This window comes from Eubalaena glacialis, chromosome Y (genome assembly GCF_028564815.1).
Source record: "Eubalaena glacialis isolate mEubGla1 chromosome Y, mEubGla1.1.hap2.+ XY, whole genome shotgun sequence".
In the NCBI taxonomy this organism is placed as follows: Eukaryota; Metazoa; Chordata; class Mammalia; order Artiodactyla; family Balaenidae; genus Eubalaena; species Eubalaena glacialis.
This window is the reverse complement of record NC_083737.1, coordinates 6,694,038-6,702,915: the sequence shown is the minus strand read 5'-3', so window position 1 is coordinate 6,702,915 and position 8,878 is coordinate 6,694,038. Positions and strand designations below refer to the sequence as shown.

At 51.2% G+C, this 8,878-nt stretch overlaps 1 non-coding gene across 1 annotated transcript; it reads right to left on the bottom strand.

The window, feature by feature from the left end:
• Positions 1-8,192: 8,192 nt before the first annotated feature.
• TRNAE-UUC (transfer RNA glutamic acid (anticodon UUC)) lies at positions 8,193-8,265 on the bottom strand. The gene has a single exon. It is a non-coding gene; the product is annotated as a tRNA-Glu (tRNA).
• Positions 8,266-8,878: the final 613 nt, after the last annotated feature.

The window sequence follows — 8,878 nt, the reverse complement described above, 5'->3', positions numbered from 1 at the left end:
CAGGAGTGATCTGGGGGCTTCTTTCTCTCAAATGCCCTGCTTCAGGGAAGGAAGGAGCTGGCTGTCGAGCTCAAAGGGCAGCCCGCTTCTTCTGTGAAGGGCCAGATCATACCTATTTCCAGTTTTGGGCATCACAGGCCCTGGGTCACCGTGACGCAACTCTGCCAATATCGGAAAAGCAGCCACAGGCAGTATGGAAACGGGTGGACTTGGCTGAGTTCCAATAAAACTTTATTTACAAAAACAGGCAAGGGTCCGGATTTGGTCCACAGAAACCCCATGTCTAAATCTTTGCACATCAAAGTGGTGTTCCCAGGCCAGCAGCCTCCCCGCCGCCTGGGAACAGCCTCACGGAGTTCAGACGCCACCCACCCCCCCACCAGCAGGAGGAAGGGTGGGGCTAAGAGCTGTGCACACACGGGCACATTGTGATGTGGAGTTTGGCTCCTGAAAGGGGGTCTGGAGGTGGGGAGAGTCATGGGAATAGGACAGAAGGCCAGACGTTCGTCCATGTGTGCACAGACGGACAAGTGTCGTCCCCAGGCACAGGGAAGGGGCAGTGCGGGAGGTGCCAGGTGCCACCTGCGTGGTGCTTGGGGCACCTCCGATGCCTGCCCTTCCTTTTGAATAATAACAACTACAGCATTTATCCCTTTGCTTTTCGGAGGCTCTCTCCTAACTGACAACCATTTCAGGGGCGTTGCCTTATTTTCTAAAGAGAGTTTAGAATGCCTGACCACCTGGACATGTGGATGTCAGGCTTGGATTCCACCTGTGTGGGCTGTTGGTGGGTGGACGTCAGGTGTTTTATCCGACATCTTGCCTTGGAACTGGAGAACATCTTTGCTAGAATAACGGCCACCGCTAAGCAATTCTCAGCCATCACAGCTGCAGCCTGGTTAAGAGTGTAGCCTCAGAATCTTAAGGTGAGTCTCAGAAGGTACCCCAATGCAGGTGTCAAGGGTCCCTGCACCCCAGGCATTGGGGGGGAGGCCATGGGGATGCAGGGATAAATAAGTCATGATCTGGCCCTCTGGGAAATCCAGGCAGGGGAGCAGGAGTAAGTGTCTGACAGGGAGAGAATCTAATTATCTTAACAGCTGTAAACCCCAATTATTTCACAGACAGCAAATCCACTCTAAAATATGCATACTTTAAAAAAAAAAAAAAGCCTCTGACAGTTTTGGTATTATTTAGACCCCAAACCCAGGTCTCTCAGTATCTCTATGATCCTTGGCAATTTTTCAGTGGCTCTGATTTCAGGAAATTTCCATCTGTCCTTCTCTGCAGGTTGGTAAACGTATCTGAGCCAGAGATGACACAGGACCGAGCCATTCAAAAGGGAGCCTTCTGTGGACGGCGGGGCTTGCTGTCAGGCGAGGCGTTGGGTCACTAATCAAGACTGTGTGCACGGGGAGGCAAAGCCAGTTCTGAAAACTGTGGACGCCGGGGTTTGCTGGAGCTCTCGGGGCCAGGCATACGAGTTTGGATCCGTGTGTCCCTTTGATTTCCGCATCCCAGAGACTGACAGGAACAAAGGTGTGTTCTCAGACCCGAGTGTCACGAAAGTTTGATGGATTTCATCTTCCTCGAGCCTTGGTTAACTTTTTGATTTTTTCCTCCATGTCGTTCTGTGCTTTTTCAGCCAGGAAAATGTAAATGAGCTGAGATTTTTTAACAAGGCAAGCCCTCGGAGGTGACCCTCGCGGATGTAAGCTGCAGTCTCAGGCGTGGCTGAGCCGGAACACGCCAGGAACATCTGGCAGAGGAACTCGGGCCTTCTGTTTCATCAGCGCCCGCCGTTCGGGGAAACAAGCTGCTTAACGAGCGGAGATCAATCCCGGCGGTGAAACCTGTGATATCTGACATCAGTAGCCGCGTGGGCGCCCGCAAAGCCCGGCCCTGCCCCGCCCCGCCTCCGAAAATAAATAAATAAAGCCGGCTGGCACCCGGCTCAAACGCAACTCGGTGGCCACCGCGCCCGGCATTTAACTATCATCGCGGCCGGGCCTTTGAAGCTGTTTAAATTCCTCCCGTACTCGGGGTGTCTCACGTTCCCCGCAACAAGGAAAATCAAAGTCTGGTAGAGTGGAAAAACAGCGCGGGCAGAAGCTAGGTACGGGATAAACCGCACGGGAAGTTTTCCTCTTTGGCTATTCTATTCATGGAGATCAAAGTTCTCGGTTCAGCTCTAATTAAGAAAAGCTAACGCGGGATCCGAGGCCTTCTGGCACGGAACAGGGCCTCGGAGGACGCTGCTGAAATCTCCCCAAGATTTAAATAATTAATATGACACCTTGAGCTCCGAATGGGAAAATTAAAAAAAAAAAAAAAGAACGGGAGGCCAGCGATGGAGTTTTCCACAATGCCCCGGCCAATTTGATGCCATTTGTTCTGGGGGAAACATCGGCGGCTCTTTGTCATGCTAACGGATCCCTTTGTTGGCCCTTGGTCCCTCGCAGGGCCCGGCCCCCGCGGAAGGAGGCTCGGAGGAGAGCAAGTGTGCGTCCCCGCGTCGGAGGACGGTCGTTTAATGGTGTTTAATCCTCTTAATCCCGGCAAGAATAGCGATCCCCGGGTGCAAATCCGGTCCCAGAAGCCTTCCGGAGCGAGCGCCTGGCTGGGCAGAGCAAGGGGTCGCAGAGAAGCTAGGAGACGCCGTCCTTCTGCAGGCTGGCATTGTGCTTGATTTCTCTGCCGTGTGCCCGGAGCCATCTGACCAAAGGGGCAGGATGAAACTGAAATCAGCTGCAAATCCCACGTCCCGGGAGCGTCCCGGGAGCGGAGCTGGTGAGCCGGGCGAGCGCCAGCAGGATGGACGGGGCCCAGCATTCAGGTCTCTGCGGCAGCCTCGCCGGCCACGTGCTCCGGCCCCGCCGAAACGGGGGTCTTTGTGAGGCGGACGAAATCCTCTGTTGAGTCCGGACGCAGATTAGTTCTAAAGCGTCTACTGGATCGTATCGGAGCCCTTGGCTCAGTCCATTATAACTTCATAAAGTGGGATTGCATCCCTCCCCGAGCAGCGACGTAAGAGGGTCGACGGGTCTAATGTGATAACGCAGCACAAAAGCAGAGCAAGGCGAGGAAGGCCGCGTGAACGCCGGGCTCCCTCCATCCCATCAGGGTGGGCGCTGCGACGCGGCAGCCCCACCCGGGAGTCCCAAGGGGGAGGCAGACGCGCCCTTTCAGGGACCCTACGGAGCAGCTGTTATCACATTCGAACATTGACGCTGGGAAAAGACAGCAGAGGAGTTCTGGGAAAAGGAACGGGAGAGCCCAGGAGGTGCCAGCAAGGAGGGTGGGAGTGGGGCCCGCGTCACGGCGAAACGCTGGTTTCCGGTCTTGGCCCCGGCCTTGACCTTGTCTGTGCTCCAGGGTCACATGGGAAGGGGTCACGTGTGTTGGTCCCCAAAGTGACGGCTGCCCTGTGCATGAGACAGTTGATAGGTCCACGCAGGGACGCACCTAGGGGACCGGGGCAGGTACTGGGGTCTTATCTGGGGTAGATGTGTGGGCACAAACACACAGACACACATTACATACACACAGAGCACACAGGTACAACAGATACAGATAGACACGCGGACACACTACACACGCAGACACACACAGACACATACAGAGCCACACAGACACACATAGTATGCACACACACTCCACATTATACACACTCACTGAGACACACACAGACAACACATGTGACATAGACACACACACACTGTAAATTATACACACACACTCAGACACACACAGTACATACTGAAGCACACAAAACACACTACACATGCAGATGCAGAGGCAGAGTCATAGAATGCACACACACTACATACACACACACAGACAACACACGTAACACACACAGACACAACATAGACGTACAGAGACACCCAGACACACACACATACTGAACACGCATTATACACACACCCAGACACACAACAATCACAGACACCCGAGCTACACAGAGATACACGGACACACACACAGAAACACAACATACACACTCAGACACACACACTACACAGTACACACACGTTATACACACAGAGGCACAGACACACACCTCGCGCTGCGTGCACACTCCTCCACACACACAACGCACACACGGACACACGCACCCACGGCAGAGCGTGTTGGGACCGTTCCCTCCCGTGGGCGGCTGGTTTCCGCGTGCACGCGCGCTGCGTCTACGCTGCCTCTCTTCTCCCTGTTTATGCCTGGGCAGCGCTGAGTGGTGAGCACGGGCTCTGCGTCCATCCTTCTCCCGCCAGGACGGTGCTGGGCAGCCCCGCACACTGCGACTCGGTGTCCGGGTGACCGTCAGACGCAGACGCAGCGGTGCGTCCCTGTCCTCACGCGGGGCACACCTGTGGGTCTGTCTGAGTTGGCGGCGGCTCCCCTCTCCCCTCGCCGCACTGTCGCCGCAGGTGGATGTCGTGTGCTGGCGCTTGGGGGCCCTCGGGAGACGCGCGGCCGTGGTGACAGCGGTGATCACCGCCTGTGAACAGCTGCTCCGAGATGCGCAGGCAGCTTTCTGCACGGCTGCCCACGAAAGTCATCAGCATGGCGGGGACCCTGGGAGGAGGATTTAAAAGGCAGGAGGAGAGAGAGGCTGGCGGGTGCAGGTGGGTCCCCTGGGGCTACAGCCAGGGCCGGACTGTCTTCCTTGGGCGTGTGGTTCAGGAGACATGGATTGGGTGGGCCCATGCTAGACCCAGGTGGTCGTTCTGGCATTTCGGTGCCGAGTTCCAGGCTTTCTTGGAGGCCAGCTGGGTATCAGCTTTACGATATTTGCACGGACTGGTCAGAGGCTGGTGGTCCTGTATCCTTGAGTGGAGGCTGGAAGGCTCAGAAATTCACCAGCGGGAATCCCACCCCCATGCCATCCCTCTAGACTCTTTCACATTTTCCTAGAGCACCTCCAGGCTGGGACCCTCCTGGCAAAGTGGAATCTCCAGAAGGAGGTGTTTCTAGGAAGGAGGAGCTTCTAGGAAGGGGTCCCAAGTCTGACCCAGAGTCACATGGATGCTAGGGTTTGGGGACCAAGGTGGGACTGACACCAAGGAATTCTTGGTTATGGAGGGTGGCAAGGGACATGCAGAAACATGGGTGGAAGGTGCCGTGACGGTGCAAATGTCCCCTGAGGCAGGAAGAGAAGCAATGGGTGGGGTGAAACTCAGTCCTAACAGTTGCGTCCTGACAGGTGCGTCCACCTCCACCAAGGTCAGCATGGTCCCAAGGCCACCTTACTGCTGGCCCTGGTTGGTTTCCCAACACAGGGACGGCACTGCTGCCCCCCAGTGCAGGGGGCACCTGGATGTCCTTCCTGACTCATCCCCCACTCGCCCACCTGCTGATTGTCACCTGAATGTCACTCAGATGCATGTGTCTCTCTCCACGGACACGGCTGCCCACAGGCCGCCCGACACTCACGGTGGACTTAGTAGTGGGCGCCCTGCTCATCTTCCCCTCCCTCAAGTCCGTATCCCCACTGATGGGGAGACAAAGCAAAGTGGTCGATCCACGCAGACGAACCCTCTCCCCTGCTCGGACCATTTCCAGGGCTTTCCGTTGTCGCCAGGTGAGTCTCACGTGTCACAGGTGTTCCATCAATAGCCACCCTGGCTAGTCCTGGAGCCGGCCTTTGTCCCCAGAGACATCCATGTCCTGATCCCTAGAGCCTGGGATATGTTACTTTACATGGGAAAGGGGCCTTTGCAGATGTGATTAAGTGATGGAGAGAGTCTCCTGTTTTATCCGGGTAACCCCTAAACGCAGTCGCCAGGTCCTTATAAGAGGAAGGCAGAGGGAAATTTCTCTCCCTTGTGCCCTCTGACCTCTCAAAATCAGGCGTGATGCAGCAGGAAGTGGTCTCCTCTTCATCCCCAGCCCCCGCGGGGGGCTGTGCCCCTGTGACCACTCAGTAGTTAGCAGCTTTATCCACAGCTTGGACAAGATTAATTTTGCAGCTCAGCTGTGCTGAATATCAGAAAAGCATATCATTAAATGATCTTGGTGTTACCTTTCACGGGCATTCCTTTGCTCCTTGAAATTGCTTTTTATTCCAATTATGGATTTTTATGGAGAAACTGTTTGATAATATAATAATATTTGCCTCTTCCCTTCCTCCGAGGGCGATTATGAATGTTTAATAAGACACCAAAGTTGGAGAGGTATTATGAGCTTCTCCAAAGAGAGGCGCTCCATAAATTAATAATAGGGATAAATTATGCACCGCATTGTGTAAAAAGGAAAAAAAATCAATTGGTGTATTTTCAAGGACTGCCAATCTCTTTTATATTCTGAATGTTAGAGTTAATTAATTAAGTTACACCCTGTATTAAAGAAACAAACATGTCAGCTTTTAAAATTCTTATTTTTCGGGCACAGAAAGTCATGGGGTTCCCCGGGGGATGGGTTCTCCGCCACGTTCTGTTTTAAAGGTGAAGGGAAGTTGGGGATGGTTCTACGATTCAGAGGGGTCTGGCCTGGGAGACCCAAAGAGCTTCTGAAAATGCCACAAAACATGCCTCAGTCTTAAATATCAGCCAGATGGGGAGGGGGTGAAGCCAGCCCTGTCCCCCGGCAGCATCCAGCCAAGGAAGCGGCTACTTGCCCCTCCACTCTTTTCTCCCCCAAGCCCTGTGTCCACCCTGAAGCTGGGGAGAAAGGCTGAAGAAGAGAGAGCAGAACCCAGCCCGCCATTTGCCTTACTCTCCGTAGCATGTTGAGAAGCAGAAGTAATAAACCATGTGTTCAACCCACCATGTTTCACTAGCCCTACAATCAAAGCCTTTGCAGAGAATCGAGGAAGTACCAGGACATTTTTTCAAGATGTTTGTGGGCGTGGTGGGCAGGTGGTGTGCTACATCTGTCAAAGCAAATCATAAGTATCCATTCCCTTTGCCTCTCCGCACCTACACACTTCCTGCCTTTGCATGTGGCTGTGATGTCTGGATGAGCTGCAGCCACCTTGCAACCTTGAGGTGACAAGGTGGAAGGACCCGGGTCTTTCACAACATCCAGCTGAGGCCACCACCTGTGGACTTCTCGTGTGTGAAGATGTCAGCCCCTGTTCCTGTAGGAACTGTTGGTCAGATGTGTGTTGTTTTATTTGTACAGAAATTCCGTTCCCTTCAAAAGGTGGTTTTGAATTGAAGGAGAGAGAGAGAGAGAGGGTGTTCAGATCAGATTTTACAGAACATCACACGGCAGATCACCATACATAAGGTGGACACATGTCCAAATCCTGTCAGTGCTTTTTCTAGCCAGCTTTTAAATCTTTATATATTGGCACGAAGATATCTTCTCTTTCCAAGTCCAATGACAACTTCCGCTGCCCCTGCCCAGAAGTCCCCCGAGTTGTCTCCCTGCTCTAATGTGTAACTCTGGCTTGCTCTGCAAAAGCAGAGACCTTCAGTTAAAGCCTTTGCTGAGATTCTAGGCTGTAGATTTCTGCTGCGCTTGAGGAGAGGTGAGTATGGATGGTACGGAAAATGGCAGTGTTGTTCCTGGTCTGTGGCTTCCCAGCTGCCGGCTCAAATTCCAGGGGTTGCTTAAAGAGCAGATTTCCCTGTGACACTTAAATTGTGGTTCGGTTTACAAGAATTCCAGAAGGCCTGGAGCAGACAGAATATCCAGTTTCTAATTCTACCCCTTGGGTTTCCAGGGAGGGGAGAATTTTGTGAGACCCTTGGAGTTCCTGTGTGTGTGTGTGTATGTCTCTCTCTCTGTTACCTATCATCTCTATCTATCATCTATCTATCTATCTATCTATCTATCTATCTATCTATCTATCATCTATCTACCTACCTACCTATCATCTATCTATCTAAACTATGTATTTATCCATCTATCTATTACTATTTCTTTCTGTATTATCTATCTAGATGTATCAATCAACCAATCTACCTATTTCTATCTCTATCTATGTCTATAGCTGTATCTATCCATCTATCATGTCATCTTTTTCATCTATTACCTATCATCTATATTATGTATCATCTATGTATATGTCTATCTTTCTATCATCTATCTATATCTATCTATCATCTATCTATCTATCATCTATCATCTTTCTATCTATCCATCTGTCTATTTCTATTTCTATCTATAACATCTATCTAGCTGTATCAATCAATAAATTTCTTCTTTTTTATTTTGGATGCCCCACATGGTTTGTGGGATCTTAGTTCCCTGACCAGGGATTGAACCTGGGCCCACGGCAGTGAAAGTGCTGAGTCCTAACCACTGGACCACCAGGGAACTCCCAATCTGTCTATTTTTACCTGTATCTATATCTATGTCTATAGCTGTATCTATCCATCTATCATGTCATCTTTTCATCTATTATCTATCTATATTATCAATCTATCAATCTATTATCTATCATCTATGTATTATCAATCTATCTGTACCATCCATTGTCTATCTATTCATCTATTGTCTATCTATATTTATATCTATTTCTCTATTCATCTATCACAGTGTCTTTTTCATCTATCTATTATTTATGTATCTATCTCTACCATCTATTATCTAATCTATCTTACTCAACTTACTCAACAAAACGTGACTGACATCTTCACACATTTTGCATTTACTTCTATGACATAATTTTAAAGGAGGTATAGTTTTCTAGCAAGGAGAAAGGAGAGCTCAATAAATATTTGTTCAATGGCTGCACAAATGATCAAGCATGCACGGGTGACGGGATGTACCTGCTTCCCTGATCTTGGACATTTAGAGTCACCCCAGGCTCTGTCCCTGTGGGAGAACGTGGGCAGCCAGCCTCTCCCAGGAGCTGAGGAATAGACTCGCGGCTGAGCTGGGCCAGGAACAACCTCATAAACCTGGGTGCCCTCAAAGTGTCTCCTCC